We start from the raw sequence: 12,632 nt of genomic DNA, 5'->3' as shown, positions 1-12,632 counted from the left end.
CCAAGGAGCAAATTAAGAAAAAATAATATGCACATTTTTATTGAAACAAAATGGCCTGTAAATGAAACAATTTTTTATTATGAACCATAAGAACAAGGGAATTGATGACACCTAGATACCACATCCAAGCCGGCTGGTATACTTAATCATAAATTTGATCAAAACAGTATATAGACCCATAAAATAAATCCTCAAAGCAAAAAGGAAAACAGGTGGGCAAGGGAAAAGCCTAAATTATTGAAGCCTATAGGTACATATAAGACAATGAGCGGTGCAGGATTCAAATCCCCCGCCCCACCGGCTGAGCCAATGAGCGGTGCCACGCGGGATTCAAATCCCCTGCCAAGGCGTGTAGCATCGCTCATTGTGGGCCTGTCTGGGGGGGTCTGTGATGGTGTATGTGTGCTTGCAAACATCGTCTGATGGGACTACAAGTCCCATCGGGCTATGGCTGCTACCCTGACACTGAGTGACATATTAGCCAATGATGGGACAGTAGTAGTCCCTTCATCAGGCTAATGTGTTTCATGTAAAAAAAATACATAACATTCAGAACATACAACATACAGCATACAGAACATATAACATATAGAACATACAACATATAACATACAGAACATATAGCATACAGAACATACAACATATATCATACAGAACATACAACACATAACATAGAGTACATACTCACTGCACACACCTAATTCCCCAAAGCCATCATTCAACTGTAATAAAAATTAAATAATAAACCAACCTAAACTTACCTTTCCACCGTAGTCCAATTAATAACGAGGAACGAGGGTCCCACGACGATCTCCCGTGGAGAGCTGCCACATCAGCTGATGTGACTGTTCTCCAGGGGCTCCAGCACTGAAATGACAGGCGGAGGAAATCCTCCGCTGTGCATCCTTCTGCCGAAAAAGGTCCCGTAAACCTAAACCTTATTTCTCACGCAGCATTGCTGTAAAGTGAGACTGAGAACTCAGGTAACCTCAGTGATGAACTGCAGGAGTCATTGTCTCCTGTCAGTTCATCACTGGGGGGCTCTATAGAGCAGTGACATTACCTGATGTCACTGTTCTACAGGGGAGATCATCGTGGGACAATTGTTATTAATTGGACTGTGTCAGACAGGGAGTAAATGGTTGGTTTATTATTTTTCTTTTTATTCTAGGAGACCGAGGGTGTTGCTTGGATCTGAGAGTACAATAAAAAGATGAAAACCGTGTAGTGCTTTATTTAATTAAAATACTTAATTCTTATGTGTGTGTTTTTTTAACCCTTTATTAATATAAGATTAATAATGGAAAGGCTTCTTATTGACGCCCCTCCATTATTAACCGGGCTTAATGTCACCTTACAATAGCAAGGTGACATTAACCCCTTATTACCCCATATCCCACCGCTACACGGGAGTGGGAAGACAGGGGCTAAGTGCCAGAATTGGCACATCTTATAGATGTACCATTTCTGGGGTGGCTTCGGGCTGGTATTTGTAGCCAGGGGGGGCCAATATCCATGGCCCCTTCCTAGGCTATGAATATTAGCCCGCAGCTGTCTGTATAGCCTTTCTGGCTATAAAATATAGGGGGACCCCACGTCACTTTTTTGGGGTCCCCCTATTTTAATAGCCAGTAAAGGCTATCCAGACACCTACAAGCTGATATTCATAGCCTGGGAAGGGGCCATGGGTATTACCCCCTTACCAGGCTACAAATATTGGTCCCCGGCCATCAGCTTTCCCCCTCTGGAGTGGAAAATTGCACTGGAGCCCACGCCATTTTTTTTCATTTTTTTATATTTATGGCTATATATCTATAGATATATCTATAGATATATCTATGGAAATATCTATGAAAATATCTATAGATATATCTATGGAAATATCAATAGACATATCTATGGAAATATCTATAGATATATCTATAGAAATATCTATGAAAATATCTATAGATATATCTATGGAAATATCTATAGATATATCTATGGAAATATCTATCGATATATCTATGGAATTATCTATAGATATATATATGGAAATATCTAAATATCTTGACACACTGATAGCAACACCGCAGAAGAAATGCTAGTCTAAGGGGATCAGATTCCTTATAGGAATGCTTGGACCTGACACCCATAATTTGGAGGTGCACCATCTTGCTGGAAAAACTCAGGGAACGTGCCATCTTCAGTGCATAAAGATCATCATCATGTAGCAATTTCAGATATCCAGTGGCATTGAGGTTTCCATGAAGAATGACCCCACTATTTTTGGGGACCATCAACTTTGTGTGTCAGGTCCGAGCATAGAATCATAGAATCATAGAATCGTAGAGTTGGAAGGGACCTCCTGGGCCATCTGGTCCAACCCCCTGCTCAAAGCAGGATTCGCTAAATCATCCCAGTCAGATGTCTGTCCAGCCTCTGTTTGAAGACTTCCATTGAAGGAGAACTCACCACTTCTCATGGCAGCCTGTTCCACTCATTGATCACTCTAACTGTCAAAAAGTTTTTTCTAGTATCTAATCTGTGTCTCCTCCCATTCAGTTTCATCCCATTGCTTCTAGTCTTTCCTTGTGCAAATGAGAATAAAGTTGATCCTTCTACAATGTGACAGCCCTTTAGATATTTGTAGACAGCTATTAAGTCTCCTCTCAGTCTTCTCTTTTGCAAACTAAACATTCCCAAATCCTGCAACCTTTCCTCATAAGACAGGGTTTGCAGACCGGTCACCATTCTGGTCGCTCTTTTCTGAACTTGCTCCAGTTTGTTGATGTCTATTTTAAAATGTGGTGCCCAAAACTGGACACAATATTCCAGATGAGGTCTGACCAAAGAGGAGTAGAGGGAAATAATGACTTCACGTGATCTAGACTGTATGCTTCTGTTAATACATCCTAGAATTGCATTTGCCTTTTTTGCTGCTGCATCACACTGTTGACTCATATTCAGTCTGTGATCTATTAGTAAACCCAAGTCTTTTTCACATGTGCTGTCACTTAGCCCTATTCCTCCCATTCTATATTTGCTTTTTTCATTTTTATTGCCCAGATGTAGTACTTTGCATTTCTCCCTGTTAAAAACCATTCTGTTAGTTGCTGCCCACTTCTCCAGTTTATTTAAATCTTTTTGAATCCTCTCTCTTCTCTAGTATTAGCTATCCCTCCTAGCTTTGTGTCATCAGCAAATTTAATCAGTTTACCCTCAATTCCTTCATCTAAATCGTTGATAAAGATGTTGAACAATACAGGGCCCAGGACAGAGCCCTGTGGTACCCCACTTGAGACATTCTTCCATCTGGATGTGCAGCCATTTACGACCACTCTTTGGGTCCGATCACTAAGCCAGTTATGAATCCACCTAACAGTTGCCTTGTCCATTCCATACTTAGTCATTTTTTCAATAAGGATTGTATGAGATACTTTGTCAAATGCTTTGCTGAAGTCAAGATATACTATATCTACAGCATTTCCTTGATCCACCCAATCAGTGATACCATCATAGAAGGAAATTAAGTTAGTCTGACATGACTTATTAGTTACAAACCCATGCTGACTCTGTTTAATCACTTCATTCTTATCCAGGTATTGACATACATGTTGTTTAATAATTTGTTCAAAGATCTTTCCTGGTATAGAAGTCAGACTCACCGGCCTATAGTTGCCTGGGTCCACCTTCTTCCCCTTTTTGAAGATAGGAACAACATTTGCTCTTCTCCAGTCTTCTGGCACTTCTCCTGTTCTCCAAGAATTTTCAAAGATTATGGAGAGGGGTTCAAAAATTTCTTCTGCTATCTCCTTCAGTACTCTGAGGTGTAATTCATCTGGACCTGGAGACTTGAATTCATTTAGGTTAGCTAAGTGTTTCCTCACTATCTTTCTGTTTTTTGATATCCTGGATTCTTCTATTCCCTTAATAGGACAGTGAATAACAGTTGATGTTACATTTCCTTTCTGAGAGAAAACAGATGCAAAATAGGACAGTGAATAACCGTTGATGTTACATTTCCTTTCTGAGAGAAAACAGATGCAAAATAGGAATTTAAAAGTTCAGCCTTCTCAACATCCTGTCTTACCATTTCATCATTTTCATCCTGTAAAAATCCTATAGCATCTTTGACTTTTCTTTTACTTTTGACATATCCCCAAAATCCTTTATTATTGCTTTTGACATCTCTTGCAAGCCTCAATTCATTTTCAGCTTTAGCTAATCTGATTTGTGCCCTGCAGGTTCTGCAGACAGCATTATATTCTTCTTTAGATATGCCTCCCTCTTTCCATTTTATAAACATTTTTTTCTTCCTTTTTAGCATTCCTACTTGAACAGTTTCCTGGAAAGTTGATTGGTTGTTGTGGGCCAGTTGAATGGCCACCAAGGTCTCCCGATCATAACCCCTTAGACTTTGGGGTCATCTGAAGGCAATTGTCTATGCTGTGAAGATGCGAGATGTGCAGCATCTGAAACAACAGATACTGGAAGCCTGTGCTAGCATTTCTTCTGCGGTGTTGCTATCAGTGTGTCAAGAGTGGGAAAAGAGGGTTGCATTGACAAACCAGCACAATGGGCAGCACTTTGAACACATTTTATAAGTGGTCATAAATTTGTAAATGACTTATGAAAAAATAAAGTTAAGTTAACCCCTTAACCCCCAAGGGTGGTTTGCAGGTTAATGCCCCGGCCAATTTTTAAAATTCTGACCACTGTCCATTTATGAGGTAATAACTCTGAAACGCTTCCATGGATCCCGGTGATTCTGACATTGTTTTCTCGTGACATATTGTACTTCATGTTAGTGGTAATATTTCATTCAAATAACTTGCGTTTATTTGTGAAAAAAATGGAAATTTGGCAAAAATGTTAAAAATTTCTCAATTTTCCAACTTTTAATTTTTATGCCCTTAAATCACAGAGATACAGCACACAAAAAACTTAATAAGTAACATTTACCACATGTTTACTTTACATCAACACAATTTTGGAACCAAATTTTTTTGTTAGGAAGTTATAAGGGTTAAAAGTTGACCAGCGTTTTCTCATTTTTGCAACACCATTTTATTTTTACGAATCACATCACATTTGAAGCCACTTTGAGGGGTCTATATGATAGAAAATACCCAAAAGTGACACCATGCTGAAAACTGCACCCCTCAAGGGGCTCAAAACCACATTCAAGAAGTTTATTAACCCTTCAGGTGCTTCACAGGAATTTTTTGAATACTTAAAAAAAAAATGAACATTTAACTTTTTTTCACAAAAAAAATACTTCAGGTTCAATTTTTTTTATTTTACCAAGGGTAACAGGAGAAATTGGACTGCAAAAGTTATTGTGCAGTTTATCCTGAGTACGCTGATACCTGATATGTGGGGGGGGACCACTGTTTCGGCGCATGACAGAGCTCAGAAGGGAAGGAGCGCCATTTGACTTTTTCAATGCAAAATTGGCTGGAATTCAGATCAGACACCATGTCACATTTGGAGAGCCCCTGATGTACCTAAACAGTGGAAACCCCCCACAAGTGACCCCATTTTGGAAACTAGACCCCACAAGGAACTTATCTAGATATGTGGTGAGAACTTTGAACCCACAAGGGCTTCACAGAAGTTTATAACGTACAGCAGTACAATTAAAAAATCATATTTTTTTCCAAAAAATGATCTTTTCACCCTCAATTCTTATTTTTCCAAGGGTAACAGGATCCTAAAAGTTTTTGTGCAATTTGTCCTGAGTACGCTGATACCCCACATGTGGGGGTAAACCACTATTTGGGCGCATGGCAGAGCTCGGAAGGGAAGCAGCGCCATTTGACGTTTTTGGCTGGAATTGAGATCGGACACCATGTCACGTTTGGAAAGCCCCTGTTGTACCAAATCAGCGGAAACTCCCCACAAATGACACCATTTTGGAAACTAGACACCCCAAGGAACTTATCTAGATGTGTGGTGAGCACTTTGAACCCCACCGTGCTTCACAGAAGTTTATAACGCCCGTGCGTGAAAATAAAAAAACGTATTTTTTCCACAAACATGATTTTTAGTCACCAATTTTTTTATTTTCCCAAGGGTACCAGGAGAAATTGGACTCCAAAAGTTGTTGTCCAATTTGTCCTGAGTACACTGATACCCCATATGTGGGAGAAAACTACTGTATGGGCACACGTCGGGGCTCGAAAGGGAAGTAGTGACGTTTTGGAATGCAGACTTCGATGGAATGCTCTGCGGGTGTCATGTTGCATTTGGAGAGCCCCTAATGTACCTAAACAGTGGAAATCCCCCACAAATGGCACCATTTTGGAAACTAGACCCTCTAAGGAACTTATCTAGATGTGTGGTGAGCACTTTGAACCCCCAAAGGCTTCACAGAAGTTTATAACGCCTGGGCGTGAAAATAAAAAATCGTATTTTTTCCACAAACATGATCATTTAGTCCACAATTTTTTTATTTTCCTAAGGGTAACAGGAGAAATTGGACCCCAAAAGTTGTTGTCCAATTTGTCCTGGGTATGCTGATACCTCATATATGGGACAAAGCTACTGTATGGGCACACGTCGGGGCTCGGAAGGGAAGTAGTGATGTTTTGGAATTGTTGTAGCTGCTTTTTGTTCTGACCAAGCGTCAGGTATGCCAGATCACCAGTGAGTCCGGATTGTGAGGTTTTTCGCCCTTCTGTTGCAAGCGCTTGGAGACAAAGAGACTCAGCACACAAGCCGTGGTCAAATCACTTTATCTGACGTAATGAAATACAAGGAAACTTTTATACCATTTACAACAATATCTGACTCTATGGAGCTCATTTGGCACCCACCATCACCTCAGGGTCGTACCTTGTTTACAATGTACCCAGAACATGCTGTTGAGAACAAATATGATAACAAGTGTAGTTTCCTTGAAGACAGAGGCTAATAGTCTACATAAGAATAACACATAGCAATAATAGGCAAAAGGTAGTTGAAGTCTTAAAGGTAATTAAAGGGATATAAAGCAAACCATTAACTCTTCTATATCAATTTCCCCCTTTTGTAAATGGTATAACCTTTGCCACAGGGTCAGCTGATGTCCACAAAGGAGCTACTGTCTCATGGGTCTAGTACCCATAAGGGGGCTTCCTACCTGCTTCGCCCATCCACCCTCAGTTTCGACACTCACTTTCCCCATCAGTAATGGCCACCTGGGGTCTATTATACACTACAGAAGGTTCAGCCTTAGGTTCTTTTTATGCATACATTATCCAGTAGCTTAAGTAATACATATATTAGCGCTTTTATGGCTACATAAAGCAATACAACAAAATTTGCATACAAGTCTATATAATGCCAAAAGAAATCCATCCTGCAAGGCCATTAAACCAACTTGCTGGATTTAGAAAAGAGAATGTGTTACCCCATCAGTAGTCTCTGTTTGCACTGTGTTGTTTTAACCATTGGTCTCTAAGTTCACCTATTTTGTCTATACTGGCCCTGATCTGGAGATTGCCAGCAGGGTCGATATAATTACAACAGGTGGGACCAATTATCTGACACATTCCTCCTTCTTTTGCTGTCAGGTAATCTAGTACTATAGTATGTTGGTTGGTAACTATGATTAATTGTCTCTATATTGGGTTAGTTTCATTAAGAACTTCAAGAATCTGGAAAATCTGATCGTCCAGGTAGTCGGTAGCTTCCACTAATTTATCCCACATTTGTGTTATGAAGGAGTATATTAGCATACTACTGAATATTTTATTTGTTATCCCCATTTCTACTAGATGCGGCCTGCCATTTGGCCGGGGCTTATTGTCTGCAGCCCTTCTATACGAGGTGTAAATTGGAACTGCTGCTGTGTCTATTTTACTATGAGGAACTATGAAAGTGGCTGGTGTCAGTTTGGCAAGAGTGCAAACCCCTCTTATGTCTGTGCTCACCCACCTATAGGCACGATGTCCACAAACCAAGAATACTCCTTCAGGGAGAACACAAACGTGACCAGGGGTCTGTATACATTGGTATAAACTCAAAAGTCCTGACATAGGCTTATAGGCACACCAAGTATTATTCATTTGTTTTCCACTTATACCAGATGTACATTTACCCCTTTCTTTCCTTATTATTTTACCCGTAGATGCTTTACATCCGATTATAGCCAATGAGGCAGATATATCACAGGACACATCTTTTCCCCAAAACCTAGATTGAGTCCAAGTCTCATTGTATATGCAATGTGGGGTTAATGCCTTCCATGGCTCCAGAGGTAAGGCTAAGTACGGCATAGTCCTCGCAGATACAGGGCTGTGTGTACAGATCCAACAGTCCTTCGGTTTCTGTCCTTCCATGTCCTTTATAAGAAGAGCATGATGCCGAATAAGTTTGGTGTCTCAGTCAGCATTTAAGTGTTTATCCTGTGTCTCTGTAGAGTGCAGTAACCCTGTCACTGCCAGCAAGGTGATGAGGAGTACAGTCATTCTACTGGTGAAAGGACCTTCTTGCAGTGACTGGCGTGGATCCAGGTGGGTTTTCTCTCGAGTTTTACTGAGGTGGATGTGGTCAGCTGGACTTGGAAGGGGCCGTCAAATCGTGGGTCCAGGCTCCTTCTCACGTGTCTGCGTATAACCACCCAATCACCTGGATTCAGCTGATGCACATCTGCACTGGTATTAGGATCTGGAATGTATGAAAACACATGTTTATGCACCACATTAAGTCTTTCCTGCAAGGCCTGGACATAGGCTGTCATAGAACCGTGTTGCATTCGTAGCACCTGTGGGAAGTACAGACCAGTCTTTGGTGCTCTACCAAACAGGACTTCAAAGGGAGACAAGCCTGTCTTTCTATTTGGAGTGTGTCTGGAAAGAGTGCAAGAGGCAAGCACTCTACCCAGCTCTTTCCTGTGTCTGCCATGGCCTTTTGAATTTTCCGTTTAAGTGTCCCATTTAGTCTTTCCACTTTCCCACTACTTTGTGGCCTCTATGGTGTATGAAATGCTTGCTTCTACACCCGGGGCCTGCATGACTTCCCTCATTATTTCTTCTGCAAAGTGTGTACCCCTATCGCTCTCTATGGCTTCTGGGACAGCATACCTGCAGATCAGTTCTTTCATCAGTTTGTCTGCAGCCGTTTTAGAATTTGCACATTTTACCGGATAGGCTTCCGGCCAACCAGAGAAGAAATCTACACATACTAGGACATTTGCATACACTCCTACCTTGGTAGCTGTATGTCGTCAATCTGCAGTCTCTGAAATGGGTATAGAGGCCTAGGTGTCGCTTTCTTAGGGACTTTTACTGTTTTACCTGGGTTGTGCTGTGCACAGATGAGGCACGATTGTACAAGTTTCGCGGCGGCATAACTGAAACCAGGAGCAATCCAGAAGACATCTACCATGGCACACATGTGACTTTTTGAGGTGTGAGTGGGGCCATGTGCTGCTTGTGCCATGATTGGGAACAGGGACTTTGGTGGGCACAATTTTTCCTTATTCTCCCACACTCCATTTGAGTTCAGCTCAGCTCTCAGTCTCGCCCGGTGTACCTTCTCTGTTTGGGCAGCCTTTTGCCAGAGGGATTTCAGTACATCTAGACCCAATGTGGCTGGAATACGCTGACTCCCCGCCACCGTCCACTGCTCTCTCTAGGCTGCCTTGTGCTACTTTAGCAGCCTCGTTCGCCCTTCTGTTGCCCGCTACCTCCACGGAGTCACCTTTGTGTGTGCTTTTACCTTGACAATGCCAACCTGGACTGGTAACATCAATGCCTCCATCAATTGTTTCCCCAGCTCTGCATTTTTAATGGGCTTACTGGCTGCTGTAAGGAACGCTCTGCTTCTCCAGATAGGGCCATAATCATGGGCTATTCCCCATACATAATTCGAATCAGTGTAAATATTAGCGACTTTACCTACAGTGGCTCTACACGCCTCAGTGAGTGCCTTCAACTCTGCCTCCTCCGCCGATATGTGAGGAGAGAGTGGTTCCGCACGGATTACCTCATGTGAGGATACTACTGCATATCCAGTGAAGAATCGTCCATCCTTTTGGTATCTGGAGCCATCTACATAAAAAAACTCAAAGTCTGCATTAGGAACAGGTTCTTCATGAACGTGTGCAAACCCAACTGTCTCCTGACTCATCAGTTCTATGCAGTCATGTTCATGCGTCATGTCAAAGTATTCTTTCTCACTCGCTAATACGGTCACCAATTCCCCCTTTTCTGAATCCACAGGCCGGAGGGTGGCTGGATTCAGAGCATTACACCTTTTGAGGGTGACATACTCAGGAATTAGTAGAGCACACTCAAGTCGGCGCTGTCTGGCCATAGACAGATGTTTTGGTTGAACTTGTACGAGTATGGCATGGATGTCATGCGGGGAATAGATTGTCAAAAGAAACGTCAGTGTGATCTCACATGCCTTTCCTAGAAGTAGTAGTGCAGCTGCTCCTACCGCACAGACACACGTAGGTGACCCTCTGATCACTGGGTCTAATTGTCTAATTGTGCTGAGTAGTAAGCTATTGGTCTCTGTTTCCCTCCATGTTGTTGTGTCAGTATGCGGTAGCATGTTCTCCCTGCTCTGTGCAAAACAAGAAAAAGGGCTGGTCATAATTTGGAATGCCTAAGGCCGGGGCTGACACAATGAGCAGTTTGAGAGAATGGAAGGAATCAATTGCATTTTGTGTGAGGTCATACGGGTCTGATGACAAGCAGTCATAAAGTTGTTGCAACATTTGTGAAGCAGGCCTTATCCAAGGCCTACTGTAGGTCACTAGGCCTAGGAAAGATGCATAGATGCTGATGTGACCTGGATAGACGGAAAATTTTGAACTGCCCGTTTCCTGTCAGGTGTCTGGTACCTTCGGCAATACAATGTCCCAAAAATGTCACCTTTTGTTTGTAATACTGTAATTTGTCACGCGAGACCTTGCAACCCTTTCCTGATAAAAAAAACATAGCAAGGAAACTGTAGCTTCCCTGCAGGACCTCTGGTCCAGGCAGAACAGCAAAAGGTCATCCACGTACTGTAATAGTACAATCAGCGGATGAGGTGATTGCCACTACTCAAGGATCCCTGCCATTGCTGCTGAATAGATGGCAGGGGATTTCTTTCCCCCTTTGTGGGAGGACAGTCCAACAATATTGTTCATTCTTATGAGTAAAGGAAAAAGATACTGACAGTCAGGGTGCAGGGGTACAGAAAAAATGCACCTGCTAAATCAATGACTGTGAAACATTTTGACATTACTGGGATCTGTGACAGCATTGTGTGTGTATTAGGGACGATTGAGGTCACACTCACTGTATCATCATTAATAGCCCTTAAGTCATGAACCTTTCTGTAAGTGTCAGCAAACCCTTGAGTCCTTTTCCCCTAATGGGATACACAGGGGTGTTGCAGGGGGAAGATCTTTTCACTAGAACTCCTGCCTTAACATACTCTCTAATATCTCTGCTCGGGGCCATTGATTTGGCTAGGCCCAAGGGGTATTGCTTTAAACAAGGAGGAGTGGTTCCTTTTTTCAATTTAATCATGACAGGGGGAATGGGCAACCAACCCACATCAGTTTTTCCCGTTGCCCAAACAGTGTCTGGCACCTGTCCCATTTCTTCATCCTCAGGCATTTTGGTGTCAGGTGTTACTTTCACCGCTTTTGTCATATACACCATTGCCGTAATCTTACACAAATGTTTATCTGAGAGGGGACTTGTGACTGTAATACCCTCAGGAGAGTACTGTATGGTGGCCTGGATTGCACACAGCACATCTGCTCCCAGTAAATTCAAAGGGGTATTGTCACTTGCCCCTCTACCCCCAAACATTCCACAATCTCATAAGTAATCATGTCTGGCATTATCAAATCTCTGTGTACCACAGTCCCGGCTGCCCCAGTGTCAATCAAAAATTCTGCCTCTTTCCCTCCCGGCATTGTTACAGTATGGTGGTCATCAAGGCAGGACCAGGTCCGAAGGGGACAAGAACAGGGTACACATTTGTCACTGGGTTGCCAGTTTCCTAGCCTGTATGCGAAGGAGGTGGAAGATTGGTCTGCATACTCTCCTTTACGGGGTTTTTGCAATGGTTGGCGTAGTGCCCATTCTCACCGCAATTCCAGCACCTCACTGTTTCTATGTCCCTAGGTCCCTTGCTACGTCTCCATTGTTTTCTTTGTGTTCCAGCATACATGACAGGTCGTCTTATTGTCCTTGTTTGCTCAACTACTTTAGCTACCTTAAGGAGGTCTTTCGGATCTACATATCTCCATCCAGGTTTGGCTGTCTGTACTGCGTCTCGTAAGTCTTTGTTCATACCGCCAATGAATGCATTCGCCAGTATTTTAACACCAAGTGGGTTTATGCAAATGTACCCCATGTCTGCCCATTTCAGCTGTAACCGTCCAAAGTACATCTCTACACTCTCTCCTTTTTGCTGTGTCACATTAGTCAGGAGTACGGACTGCTCTGATTGTTCCACTGTAGCCCATTGTCTTAGTGACTCACAGTACGTCTCCCCAGATCGTGCAGATTTATCATCCATGCCCCAAGCCTGATTCTTTGCCACATCTGTGTGTGTCTTAATTATATGTCCTAGTACATCACCTGCCTTTAAACTCACCAACCTCTCTAGGTCTTCTAGGTCTACCCAGGTACACTTATATGTCTGCTGTACTT

At 42.5% G+C, this 12,632-nt stretch overlaps 1 long non-coding RNA gene across 1 annotated transcript in view; it reads right to left on the bottom strand.

Annotated features, from left to right (window-relative positions):
* Positions 1-6,704: 6,704 nt before the first annotated feature.
* The window catches only part of LOC141089413 (uncharacterized), a 75,990-nt gene continuing 70,062 nt past the window's right edge, over positions 6,705-12,632 (bottom strand). The window contains exon 2 of the long non-coding RNA XR_012232277.1: positions 6,705-8,634. This is a non-coding gene — a long non-coding RNA (uncharacterized lncRNA). The remainder of the gene's footprint in view (positions 8,635-12,632) is intronic.

This window comes from Dendrobates tinctorius, unplaced genomic scaffold, assembly GCF_039654945.1.
Source record: "Dendrobates tinctorius isolate UK_male_01 unplaced genomic scaffold, ASM3965494v1 ptg000046l, whole genome shotgun sequence".
Classification (NCBI taxonomy): domain Eukaryota; kingdom Metazoa; phylum Chordata; class Amphibia; order Anura; family Dendrobatidae; genus Dendrobates; species Dendrobates tinctorius.
Note: the sequence above shows the minus strand (reverse complement) of the source record. Positions and strands in the feature narration are given on the sequence as shown.